The sequence below is a fragment of the Chiloscyllium plagiosum genome, chromosome 4, assembly GCF_004010195.1.
Source record: "Chiloscyllium plagiosum isolate BGI_BamShark_2017 chromosome 4, ASM401019v2, whole genome shotgun sequence".
Taxonomy (NCBI): domain Eukaryota; kingdom Metazoa; phylum Chordata; class Chondrichthyes; order Orectolobiformes; family Hemiscylliidae; genus Chiloscyllium; species Chiloscyllium plagiosum.
The window spans coordinates 107,270,546-107,284,612 of NC_057713.1; the positions used below are offsets into that span (position 1 = coordinate 107,270,546).

The window sequence follows — 14,067 nt, forward strand, 5'->3', positions numbered from 1 at the left end:
TCCATTCATCAGCTAAGCAATCTGAGTAATACATGATACATTTTATGAAAACAGACATATGCCTAGGGTGCAAGAGAATTTCTGAGCACAGAACAGAAAAAAGCAGATTATACGGTTGGCAAAAACGTATACTTCATCCCAGTTTATAGTATCTCTAACACCTGAATATTCAATGAGCTGAGAAGAATGTAGTTGTACGATCAAACTTTAGCCACCTGGATAGAAATCCCTCCCACCCTTAAGACCACCTCCACATTTTATCTCACAAAAGAGGATTTCAGCTATTACTTCCTTTCCTCTCACCACAGATGCTGCCAAATCTGCTGAGCATTTGCTGCAATTTCTGTTTTTACTTCACTCGTTCCCTTCTTGGCTTGATGACTAATTATTGGCATTCCATTGAGATAGCTGTACGGTTATTTATAAATCTCTTATTCAGGTCATTAAACTTCAACGTGTGCTGATATGTGTGCAACAGTCACACTGCCAGAAAGGGCAATGTCATGGAAATATTGCATGCAAAGAATTTCCTGATTTCACTTTTCTATGCATTTTGTAAAACTTTTAATAACCATTACCAAGAAATTCAGGAAAAAAAATGAATAATATTCCCTAATAAAAACAGATATTGCTGGAAAACGTCTAATTTACAGCATCCACAGTTTTTATTGGTTTTATATAATATTCCATAGTTTTTGTTTTCTGTAAGGTCCAAACACATGTCAACTGACTTTAAACGTGTTTTGTAAGAATGCCACTTTTCAATTTGAGTGAGTTCATGCAAGTAATAACAAAAAAGGAGCACAGCAATAACTACTTTAATTTTGTTGAACATCTTCAATGTGACTTCAGTTCCTCAGGAGGCAGATTACAGAGGCTGCTCCTGGGCTTCATCTGTGAGAAATCTTTAACCAGATTGTCAGCCACTCATTGTCACCCTCCCTGCTGACTGCAATGCAGTTGTCTGCTGCCACCCTGCAGCTCAAAAGTATTTTATAAATGCAACCATGTGGGGATTTAGAAAGTGAAAGGAAGTAGGGATAATGGGTAGGTATTCAAATTGGCATGATTTGACTAGTGGTGTCCCATAGGATCTGTGTTAGGGCCTCAATTATTCACATTATTTATTAATGACTTGAAAAACGGCATAGTAAATCTTCTCTCCAAATTTCCTGAAAACAAAAAGTTAGGTGGCACTGCAGATAGTGTAGATAATAGCATAAAATTACAAAGGTACATTGATTGACAAGGTGAATGGTTAAAACTGTTGCAGATGGAGTTCAACGTGATCACGTGTGTGGCTATCTATTTTGGACCGTAGAGAATAGATCAGGGTACTTTCTAAATGGTATGAAGTTAAATAAAGTGAATGCCCAAAGAGACTTGTGGGTTCAGGTGCACAGTTCATGAAAATGCCGTGACCAGGTACAGGAAAAAAAAAATCGCGAAAGCTAATAAAACGCTGGCCTTTACATCTAGATGACTAGAGTATAAGGAGGCAGACATTTTGCTGCAGTTATACAAAACCATTGTTGGATCCCATTTGGAGTACTTTGAGCAGACACGGGTGCCACGTCTTAGATAAGTTAGCCTTGGAGGAAATACAATGTAGGTTTACCAGAATGATACCTGAACTTCAGGGATTAAGTAATGGGGTGAGATTATGCAAATTGGGCCTGTTTTCTCTAGACTTTAGAAGCTTAAAAGTGGTGATCTGATCAAAGTCATCGAGATATTAACAAGAAAAAAAAAAAGAGTTCATAAACTATTTTCATTGGTTGATGATCCGGAAATGGGGGTATGGTCTAAAAATTAGGGCCAGATCATCCAGGAGGGATGTTCAGAAACATTTTGACAGACAAAGTGATAAAGGTTGGGAACTCTCTTCCACAAATGACAGTTGATGCTAGATCAGTTGTTAGATTAAATTTGAGTTGGATAATGTTTTGTTAAGAAAATATATTAAGGGTTATGGGCAAAGGGCAGATATATTGAGTTAGGCCACAGATCAGCCATGATCTTACTGAATGGTGAGACAAGCCTGAGGCACTTAATGACCTATTCTTGTTCCCACATGCCTATGTTCCTCTGTAGAGTAGAGGTTTTATTCCACCATCCTGAAATAATCAGTAATAGAAGGATTTCCATAAAAATGGAAAATACTAGAAAAACTCAGCAGGTCTGACAACAGCTATGGGGAGAGAAACAGAGTTTAATGTTTTGAATCTAATATTACTTTTAGCAATTTCTACTTCTGAAGAAGAATCATTTCTGGCTTAAAACATTAACTCTGTTTCTCTCTCCACAGATGCTGCCACATTTGCTGAGTTTCTAAAATATTTTCTATTTTTGTGTCAGATTTCCAGCATCTGCAGTATTTCATTTTTATTTGAGAAGTATCTCCACCTTAGCTGAGTGGATTATACCTATTGAGTAGCTTAGAGGAACTAATACAAAGATTATAGAGAGTATTGAGATCTCATGTGATACTATGAAATGGGATGTAATTCTTCAACTGTCCCCAAACCTTGAACCTTTTGCCATACCGAAGATACTTACATACATGTTCTTTGATGTATGTTCGTTTGATACAAATCTAAAATGTTATTTAGTCTCCATCACATTTGTTGGTTTTATCCTTAACATTTTAACTTAATTTTATTAAACAAAATTGGTGAGAATGTTGTTAATTTACAATAGAATTACACAGGAAAGGATAGATAAGTTTTGACGTGGTGTATTGTTCGGATTACAGCAGTCTCAGTACTGGAGTAAAATTGACACTATTAATTGTATTATTACCTTACCACTGGCTTCAAGCCACATTCTGTGGACAGCTGCTGCAGTCTGGTGTTGTCCCTCAAAGCAGATTTCTATTCATATGGGGTTCCTATTCATATTCTTTACAGTCAGGTCTTCAAATGACACGCAATCAGGAAGCTGGAGTGTTTCATTTTGCAGCTTGCATATTGTAGCAGGTCATTTTTGTTGCATTACTTTATACAGAGATGGAAAAACATTAGATTTTCGAGTATATTGTCCTTTAATAGCCTACAGTCATTGTACTGTGACTAGCTGTTATGCTGCTACTCTTGTGTTGATCAAGTGTTCAGTCTGTATGAACGTAAGTCAGTCAAACTGTCTCAATTCTCTCTATACTGTCAATCCTTCCTAAAATCCAAGGTACAATTTATTTTTCATCCATGTCCATCAATTATTTGCAACTGCTTTTGAATCAATATTTACAAAAAAGAGATTAAGATACTAATTTAAAAGACTTTGTGAGCCTGATTGTGGTAACATTCAATTAATATTGGCAAAAACTGTTCGATGGGAAGTGCAGCTGTTAACTATGTATTTTCCCTCTGCTCATTCTGGAGGTGAGTGGCCCATCCCAGCTAGTACACATTAATATTTCATCAGAACTCACCTTGTCAACAACAGCTCAAAATGTACTTAAAAGATGTCTGTTTCAAATGCTTTAAGTTAGCTTGTTGTGCTTCCTGATCCTCCAGAGGCAAATTTACCACAAACTTTGTTGATGAATTCTTTAGAGTAGATGTCTGAGGTGAATGGTTATTAAAAGCAGTGCATCCAATGCTCATTGAAAAGTGCTTGCTACCAATTCTCATTTTAAAGTACATCAAAACTTTGAAGGTCCCATCAACCAGGGAATTGACTGTTGTGGCTCCAAGAAAAAGTAAGAAGCTGGGAATTCTGTAGCAAGTAATTCACCTGTCTTTACAAAGCTGGTCCACCTTCTACAAAGTCAGGAATGTGATGGAATGCAGTTCACCTACCTGGATAGAGGGAGCATCCAGGACAAATCAGCCCACCTGTACCTTATCCCATCCAACACAATAAACATGCACTTCCTCCACCACTTGTGCACTGTGGCAGTAGTGTGGCATAAACTGAATACACAGCAGCAAGCCTTCTTTAACAGCACCTTCCAAGCTGATGACCACTACCATGTAGAAGGACAAAGGCACACCTGCACACCACACACCAAGCTGACGTGATACTATACTGCCATTCTTTCACTGCTGCAGGTCAAACTTTTGAAACTTCCTTCCCAACAGCACGTGGGGATTCAATATGAATTTCTCCATTTCAAGAAGGTAGCTCACCATTATATTTTCAAAGGCAATTAGGTATGGGTCAAAAAGGCTGGCTTTACCAGCACTGCTAATATCACAGAAATTAATTATTAAGCACAGTATCATGGTTTCATCCATTTATTATTACATCTTATGAAGATGCCTTTCTAGCCTTTGAATCTCTTTCACAAAATTACGACAAATCTTCTGGATATGATTCACAGTGCTTTGAAGGGATTATATCCTTGTGATGGATGACTTCTCCAAATTTCCCATTGCTCAACGACTTAAGAATACAGTGAGTGCAGCTGTTGCTATCATAATTGCTGCTTTTTTTCCCCAGTTTATTCAGTATCTCAGAACAGATTGTGGGCCACAGTACACTGACATATTGTTTGACAACATGTGCACTAAGTGGAGAATAATCCATAACACATTGTTACCTCACTATCCACACACAAGGGATTGATTTCGCTCAATTGGCTGGATGGTTGGTTTGCAAAGCACTTGGATGCTAATAGCATGGGTTCAATTCCCAACACAAGTTGAGGTTATCGTGAAGGATTCATCTTCTCAATCCCAACCCTTGGCTCTCAGGTTAATAGGAGAGCAAATCTATGGTCTGGAAAGACTATGACAACTTAATCCACACATAAATGGTTGAGAGGGATGTATGGTACATACTCGCAAATCAGTGATATTAAGTGCCAAGGTAAGATTTTCACACTGCTTTGTTTTTGTACAACGCCAATGAAGAAAGGAAAAGATTTTTTCCCTAAATCGACTATAAACTACTTACTCCTCATCTTAAATGTATATCTTCTGACATTAGACACATCTGCCACATGGAAGAGATTTTCACAATTTACCTTGTTATGCCTCTCAATTTCGCAAATCTCAATCCAATCCCTTTCCTGCTCCAGGTAAATAAATCCAGCCTATCCAGTCTCTCTTCTTAACTGAGACTTTTCATACCCAGCAAAGTCCTGGTGAATCTCCTCTGTGCCAGCTCCAGTGCAATCACATACTTCAATAATATGGTAACCAGAATGCCCTGGCTAATTAAGCCAAACATCCTTTTTGCCTTCTTCACCTTTCTGTCTGTGAGCTGGCATCTTCAGGGATCTATAGATTTGTACATCAAGGTCCCTTAGTTCCTCAGTATTCCCAAGGGTCCTACCATTCATTGTTTATGTCCTTCCTTTATTAGACCTCCCAAAATACATCAAGATTAATTTCCATCTGCCATCACTCTGCCCAATTTGTCAGCTAAGCAATATTAGATTGTAGCCTGAGACCCTCCTCCTCACCATCAACATCACCACCAATTTTCATGACATCTGCTAATTATAACTTAAACATTTGCATCCAAATCATTAATTTATATAACAAATGGCAAGGTTCCCAGCACCAATCCCTGTGATATACCACTGGTCACAGGCTTCCAATTATAAAAACAAACTTTCACCATCTCACTTTGCCTTCTATTTGCAAGCTAATTTTGGATCCAGTTTCCTTGGATCCCATGAGCAGCTTTGTACCAGTCTTCTATGTGGGACCTTGTCAAATGTCTTACTGAAGTCTATGTAAACCACATCAACTGCACTACATTTGTCAATATGTTTAGTCACCATTTCAAAAAATTCAGTTAAATTAGTTAGACAGAATCTCCCTCTAACAAATCTATACCAACTATCCCTGATCAATTTCTGCCTTTGAGAGTGTTGACTAATCTTGTCCCACAGCGCTTTTTCCAATAATTACCCTATTACTGGGCTCTAATTTTCTGGCTCATCCCTGCTGTCCTTCTTGATCAAAGAACCACATTAGCTATCTTCCTGTCATCTGGTACTTCACATGGCCAGCAAAATATTAAAAATATCAACCGGGGTCTGAGAAATCTCCTTCCCTGCCTCCCATAGCACCCCGGGATACATCTCAAGCTTCCCTTGCCCTTCGCTCTGAGAGGAGCACACTGGCCCTGAATTTTCTCTATGCTTCTTTTAGATGATTCCCACCTTCCAAATATAGACATAAAAAGCAAGTGACTGCTTCCAATCAATCTTTGCCAGATCCCGGCTAACAATAGAGGCAGCAAAGTTGCCTCATAGCATCAGGGAGCTGGGTTCGATTCCAGCCTCGGGCGACTGTCTATGTGAAGTTTGCACATTCTCCTTGTGTCTGCGTGGGTTTTCTCCAGGTGCTCCAGTTTCCTCCCACAGTCCAAAAATGTACATGTCAGGTGGATTGGCTATGCTAAATTGTCCATTGTGTCCAGAGATATGTCAGCTAGGTGGGTTAGTTATGGTAAATGTAGGATTACAGGGATAACACGGAGTGGGGGGGGGGGGGGGGGGGAGGTTCTGGGTGGGCTGCTCTTTGGAGGGTTGGTATGGACTCAATGGGCTGAAAGGCCTGCTTTCACACTGTGGGAACTCTATGACGAAATATTGAAAATCGACCTTCTCCTAGTTTAGCCACCTAACCTTTGCATTATCCTTATCACTTGCCATAATGCTTTTGAAACTTAGAGTTATGGTCACTATCCCCAAAATGCTTACTCTCAGAAACTTCAACCACTTTACTGGCTTTGTTCCCTTGGATTAGATCTAGCATTTCCCAATCTCTAGTTGGACTATTTACATACTGGCACAAAAGCTCTCTTGGACGCATTTTAAAAATTTGACCCCATCTAATCTTTTCACACTAAGGCAATCCCAGATAATGTTAGCAAAGTTAGTTCCTCAATCTCCCTCTGACAGTTGGGAGGCCAAAGTATAATCCCAGCAAAGTAATCACCACTTTTTAAATTTCAAATTTTCCCCTGATGACCTCATTTGTACAGCCTTCTCAGACATCCTCTATCGTCCCGCAAGACTGCAGTGATGGTTTTCCTTAGTAATAATACAATGCATCCACTTCACTTAGGTCACTCCAACTCCCATCCCATCCCATCCAACCTAAACCTCTATACCCTGAAATGTTGAGCTTCCAGTCCTGCCTCTCATTCAGCTGTGGCTCAGAAGTTGCAACAATATCCTATTCCCACATGCTGATCCAAGCTTTAAGTTGATCTGCCTTATCAGCCAAGTTCCTTACATTAAAATAGATGCAAGTTAACTTTCCGGACCTCCCGTATGCTTTATCGTGCTCACATCCTCCAGATGCTGGACATTCTATCCTTGTCTGATTGGACCTTGCTCCTGACTTTACATCCACCCTATGCCTATCCCCTGCTGAATTAGTTTAAAATCTCCCAAAAGCACAAGCAAACCTTCCAGCAAGGATATTGGATCCATTCTGGTTCAGGTGCATCCTTCCAATTTGTACAAGTCCCACCTTCCTCAGAAGAAGGATCCAAAAATCTAATGTCCTTCACCCGACACCATCCCTTTAGCCATGTGTTCATCTTGGATCTACCTTTCTACTTCTATACTCACTAGCTCGTGGCACCAGAAGTAATCTAGAGATTACAACCTTAGTAGTCTTCCTACTATCTAAATATACTACCTTATTCTCTGAACTCCTTTTACAGGACCTCATTTTTGTCAACTCATGTCATTGATACTAACATGCACCACAACTGCTGGCTGTTCACCCTCTCCCTTCAGAATATCCTAAAGCCTCTGAGGCATCCCTGACCCTGACGCCAGGGAGGCAACATACCATTTGAGAATCTCATTTTCTGCCACAGAACCACCTGTCAGCTGCCCTTTTCAGCGAGTTCCCTGTTTCTATCACAAAAGGTCTCCCTGTCTTTTTCCTCCCCTGCTGTGCAGCAAAGCTGACCATGATGTCACAAACCTGGCAGTTGTTGCTTTCCCCTGGGAGGAGATTTCCCCTCAACAATATCCAACAAGGTTCGAGAGGGAGACGACCACAGGGGACTCCTGCACTAACCTAATCTCATGTACCTGTCCACACTTACTAGCCTTCTGGTGGTCACCCAATGCTTTTCTGCTTCTGGAGCCCTTACTTGGGGTGTGAAAGGTTCAATAAACGTGCTATCCATTATATCATCTGTATCATGGATGCTCCAAAGTTAGTCCATCCGCAGTTCCAGCTGTTTCATACAGTCAGTCAGGAGCTGCAGCTAAACACACTTCCTGCATACATCATCGCCATGGACACTGGACGTGTCTCTGATTTTCCACATATTGCAGGAGCAGCATTCCATGGGGTTGAGCTCTCCTGCTCCTGTCTCAGTTACCAGCTATAAACAATAAGTATAGTTGCATACAGCATCCTATCCAGGGATCACTTGAAGTATAAGGATATAATGCTTTGCGTAATATACTAATTAAATACTTGACAATGTTTGTATGTAATTATTGACTGTAATAAATTTGTTATGGTTTCTTCAATACCTTATTGTCCATATAGAGTTGCTTATGTTATGGGAGTAATATATGCATTGCCACATCACATTTTTAAAAACCAAACTAAAGGTTTGGTTTCTTTACCAAAGAAATTATATTTTTGTCTTAGAAGGAGTGTAACAAAAATGTTCATTCAACTGAAGCAAGATTGAGAGGATTGAATCCATATTTGAGATTTTTTTGCAGAATCGGAGGTGATCTAATTAAAACAAAACTTTTGAGGACTTGGCAATGGGAATGCTGTGGTGTTGTTTCCCCCGATTGAGTAGTATAGAGCAAGTAGTCTCAAAATAATCCATTCATAATTTATGGCTGAGATGAGGAGAAATTTCTTCATTCAAATGGTTCTGAATTTCCTGTCTCCGTGAACTCAGTCAATGAATATATTCAGGGCAAAGGTTCATAGATTTTTCGACACTCAGGGAATCCAGGAATATGGGGATAGTGGGAGAATGCAGAGTTGAGATGAAAGGTCAGCTATAGAACTATTGAATAATAGAGCAGGCTCAAATGGTCTACTCCTATCCCTATTTATAAAGGTTCTTGAACTAAACTCTCTAAATTACAATCACATTTAGAAGGCGGTTGGCAAATCGCTTTCAAAGCACGCTTCCTCTGTTTTGCAATTCAAATATATTAAAAACTCAATGCAAAATCTGTAGGGGGTAATTTTTTTTAATAATCTATTTCTCAGATATAACCAGCTTTGAATTCAGAACAGCTGCAAAAGTATAGCCTCTAAAGTTGCCTTAATTTCATAATTCTTCTCTTAAAATTTTTATTCAATTTATACAGAATTAAATCTATTTATCAGTATGGCTTCAGAGAGAACTGTTTCATATGTTAAAGTTAACCATTGACATTTTGGAATGAGACATTAATAAATGTGACAAACATTGAAAGCTTTAAAAAAAAAATCAGTATCATTTAAAGAAAACATTCCAGCCAGCCAATAAGCTGAAAAGATAATTATGTTTGCATTAGCTAAGTAAATCAGCAAAGCTAATTAAAAACAACAACTAATATTTAAAGGATATCAATCCTGGAGCAAAAAAAAAGTCACATCGGTTTGGTGTTGCTGTATCACAAGTGATAATCTGGTTCAGTTTAAATGGCAGTAATGATCAAAACAGTATTAATCCAGCAAATTGGACATTGACATTCATTTCGAAGGGGTACAGGGTTAAGACAGTGTTTCACAAATTGTTAGAGTGGTGAGGTTGTGGAGTGACCCATGAATTTTACAGCACAAATTACTGATGTACTGATTTGCATTAAGACTGTTTGTTCTAATCTTGTTCTGCAGAAGCAGTAATGCAAAGATTAGAACAAACAGTCTTAACGCAAATTCAACCCAAACTCTGGGTCAGATCTGTGGATGACACCTTGGTAATCATTAAAAACACAGAAATAGAGAACACACACCGGATCATCAACGCCACACTCACAGGAATCTGATTCACTAGAGAGGAAGAAAAAGGATAACCAACTCCCATTCCTAGATGTGATGGTACAGAGAACACCGAATGGAGAATTCACCACAAAGGTCTACAGGAGAGCCACAAACACACAGACCAAGCCTTGAACTACGAAAGCAACCACCCCAACACACAAAAGAAGTTGCATCAAGACACTATTCAGAAGAGCCACAACACACTGCAGTACACCAGAACTGCAAAAAAGAGGAAGAAGAACACCTATACAACAGAACGAAGGACCCGATACCCAGCATGAGCAAAACCAATGTAGTGTACAAAATTCCATGCAAAGACTGTACAAAACACTACATAGGACAAACAGGAAGACAGCTAATGATCCGCATCCATGAAGACCAACTAGCCACAAAATGATACGACTAGCTATCTTTAGTAGCCACATACACACGACAAGCAACATGAATTCGACTGGGACAACACTACAATTATAAGACAAACCAAACAGAGAACAGGCAGGGAATTCCAAGAGGCATGGCACTCATCCACAGATTCAATCAATAAGCACATCGATCTGGACCCGATATACCGACCACTGCAACGGACAGCTGGAACTGACAACCGGAAGCGGCAGATTCAAACCACTACAAATGCCGGAGGAAAGATCACAGAAGCGCTTCACAGGAGGCTCCCAAGCACTGAGGATGTCACCTAGACAAGGGACAAAACGTCTGCAACACAAATTCCCAGCTCAGCGAACACAACCACAACAATGTCCACTTTGTCGAGACCATTCATGATCTTATATATTTCAATCAAGTCATCCCACACTCTAAGTTGCTAAAAAACAAATCTAATCTATCCAACCTTTCCTCATAATATGACAGGCTTATTCCAAATTTCAACTGAGTAAAGCTCCTCTGATCCACCTCCAACATATATACATCCTTCGTTAAATAAGACTAAATAACAAGCACACTGTTTTCAAGACGTGGCCTCACCAATGTTTCATAAATCTGAAGCAAAATTACCTTACTACTATGTTCAATTCATCTCATTAACCATTCTTATCTATTTATTGTACCTGTACACTAACAAAGACTCCTGCACAAGAACACCTTCATCCCTCTGCACCTCAGAATTCTAAAGTCATTCTTCTTTAAGTAATATTCTGCTTTCTTATTCAGTTTGCCAAAGTGAACAACATGACATTTTCCCAGATTATCTTCCATCTGCCCGAAGTTGCCCACTCATTCTAACTACCTATATCTGACCAAAGCATCCTCATATCCTCTTCCTACCTAATCATGTGTCATTTGCAAATTTAGCGACCACACTGACACTCCCTTCATCTAAGCTATTGGTTTAAAATCGATGGCCCTAAGACAGGCACCTGAAGGACTTCACTTGTCACACTCTGCACCAGAAAAAAAGCCTATTTGTGCATAATCACTGTTTTCCACATGCCAGTCAATCTTCTAACCATACTAACACATTACCAGATTCACCATAAGATCCTACTTTGAATAATAACCCTTTATGTGGCACCTTGTCAAATGCCTTCTAGAAATCTAACTACAGTATGTCTACAGACTCACCCATCCCGTCCTGCATCCACAGTGCATGTTCAAAGTCCAATTTATTGGTGAAAGGTGTTTTTCATTTTGTAAAACCATGCTGATTCTACCCAATTACCTGAATCAATTACAAAACTTTCCACATGATAGACATTAAGCTAACTGGCCCAAGGTCTCGTGTTTTCATGTTTTTTGCCTACTTCCTTTCTTGAATAGAGGAAGTTATACTTGTTACTTTTCACTCTGATATAACTTCCCTAGAATACAAGAAATTTAGAAATTTAACAGCAACACATCAACTACCTCACTAGTTACCCCTTTCAAGAACGAAGATTGAAGTCTATAATTTGTCAGCCTTCAGTGTCATCAGTTTTATCACTAATGCTTCCCTAGTGATTGTGGTTTCACCAAGTTCCTCTCTCTTATTGGACATTGTGATTTTAAGTTGTTATTGGAATCTTTGAGTAACATATGCAGTGAAGACAAAAGCAAAATATTTATTCACTTCATGACCAAATTAACTCCCCAGAGGGCCAAACTCACTTTACTTACACATTTCCTTATTAAAAGAGCTTCCTTTCATACCTTAATTTCTTTCTCCTAATTAACCTTTTAGCCATTCTTTATATTCTAACCAATCATTTGACCTGTTACTCAGCTTTGAACAATAATATCGTTTCTATCAGTTCTTTAGATAACCACACATGGTGGGGTGTCACTCAAATGTTTTTTTTATATGAGGAACATACTTATTTTAAGAATTCTGAAATAGCTCTTTAACTAACTCTGTTAATCTATCCCATAGTCTAACATTCCAGTTCACTACAGCTAACTCAACTTTCATTGGCACATAATTGTCCTTATTTAAATTTGACTTACTAGTCTTACACCCGCTCCTCCCTTTCAACTGGATGTAAAATGCAATCATATTGTGGTTGCTGCTACTAGGGATGCCTTTTACGCTAAGGTCATTTATTAATCCTGTTACATCAGGATACCAAACCTAAAATAACCTGCTCTCTGGTCGGTCCCAAACTGTGCTGTTCTAAAGAACTACCTTGAAAACAGTAGGACAGAATCATAAGTGTTTTGTATCCACACCATTCAACAGAAAATGAAATCTGAAAAACGCTGAAGACTTTTAAAGATACGAAACAAAATCTGAGGACAGCAACCCGAGGGGAGATCAAAGAGAGTCAAAACAGATTCTGGACGATCAACTTGTATGTATGAAGCTTTGAAACAGAATTGAAACTCAACACAAAAGATGCTGTTTAAATACTGCCAGACTGCTTGCCATGGTTGATGTCTGTGAGAATCAGACAGCAAACACACAGCTTCTAAATGCTGAATGCACAGACTTCAAGTGTGTAGGCAAATTGCCATGAAGCCTAACCTCACTATCAAACCGCCAGACGAGGGAGGCGCGCTAGTAGTTTGGTGCACCAACCTTTACACCGCTGAGGCTAAACACCAGCTCACGGACACCTCCTCCTACTGCCCCCTTGACCATGACCCCACCTCCCACCACTAAACCATCATCTCCCAGACCATCCATGATCTCATTTCCCCAGGGGATCTCCCATCCACTGCCTCCAACCTCATAGTCCCACAACCCCGCACCACCCGTTTCTACCTCCTGCCCAAAATCCACAAACCTGTCTGCCCCGGCCGACCCATTGTCTCAGCCTGCTCCTGCCCCACCAAACTAATCTCTGCATACCTCAACACGGTCCTGTCGCCCTTAGTCCAAGAACTCCCCACCTATGCCCTCCACCTCCTCCATGATTTTCGCTTCCCTGGTTCCCAACGCCTTATCTTCACCACGGACATCCAGTCCCTGTACACCTCCATCCCCCATCACGAAGGAGTCAAAGCCCTCCACTTCTTCCTTTCCCGCCGTACCAACCAGTACCCTTCCACTGACACCCTCCTTCAACTGACTGAACTGGTCCTCACCCTCAACAACTTCTCTTTCCAATCCTCCCACTTCCTCCAAACCAAAGGAGTAGCCATGGGCATCCGCATGGGCCCCAGCTATGCCTGCCTCTTCGTAGGATATGTGGAACAGTCCATCTTCCGCACCACCCCCCACCTTTTCCTCCACTACATCGATGACTGTATCGGCGCTGCCTCGTGCTCCCACAAGGAGGTTGAACAATTCATCCACTTTACCAACACCTTCCACCCCGACCTCAAATTCACCTGGACAGTCTCAGATTCCTCCCTCCCCTTCCTCGACCTTTCTATTTCTATCTCAGGCGACCGAATCAACACGGACATCTACTACAAACCGACCGACTCCCACAGCTACCTGGACTACACCACCTCCCATCCTGCCCCCTGTAAAAACACCATCCCATTCTCCCAATTCCTTCGACTCCACCACATCTGCTCCCAGGAGGACCAGTTCCAAAAAATCACATCCCAGATGGCCTCCTTCTTCAAGGACCGCAATTTCCCCCCCCGACGTGATCGACGATGCCCTCCACCGCATCTCTTCCACTTATCTTAGCCTGCTGGACCAACTTTCCTCATTCCTGAAGAAGGGCTAATGCCCGAAACGTCGATTCTCCTG

The 14,067-nt window shown here is 40.4% G+C and overlaps 1 long non-coding RNA gene across 4 annotated transcripts; it reads right to left on the reverse strand.

The window, feature by feature from the left end:
* Nucleotides 1-799: 799 nt before the first annotated feature.
* LOC122549593 lies at nucleotides 800-11,815 on the reverse strand. 4 transcript variants are annotated; one of them, XR_006311600.1, is made up of 3 exons: nucleotides 11,793-11,815; nucleotides 2,803-2,996; nucleotides 800-1,172 (listed from the first exon to the last, which is right to left on the reverse strand). It is a non-coding gene; the product is annotated as an uncharacterized LOC122549593 (long non-coding RNA). The 4 variants fall into 4 exon arrangements; XR_006311597.1 differs by lacking the exon at nucleotides 11,793-11,815 and adding an exon at nucleotides 11,511-11,540; XR_006311598.1 differs by lacking the exon at nucleotides 11,793-11,815 and adding an exon at nucleotides 10,997-11,032.
* Between the last annotated feature and the right edge of the window lie 2,252 nt (nucleotides 11,816-14,067).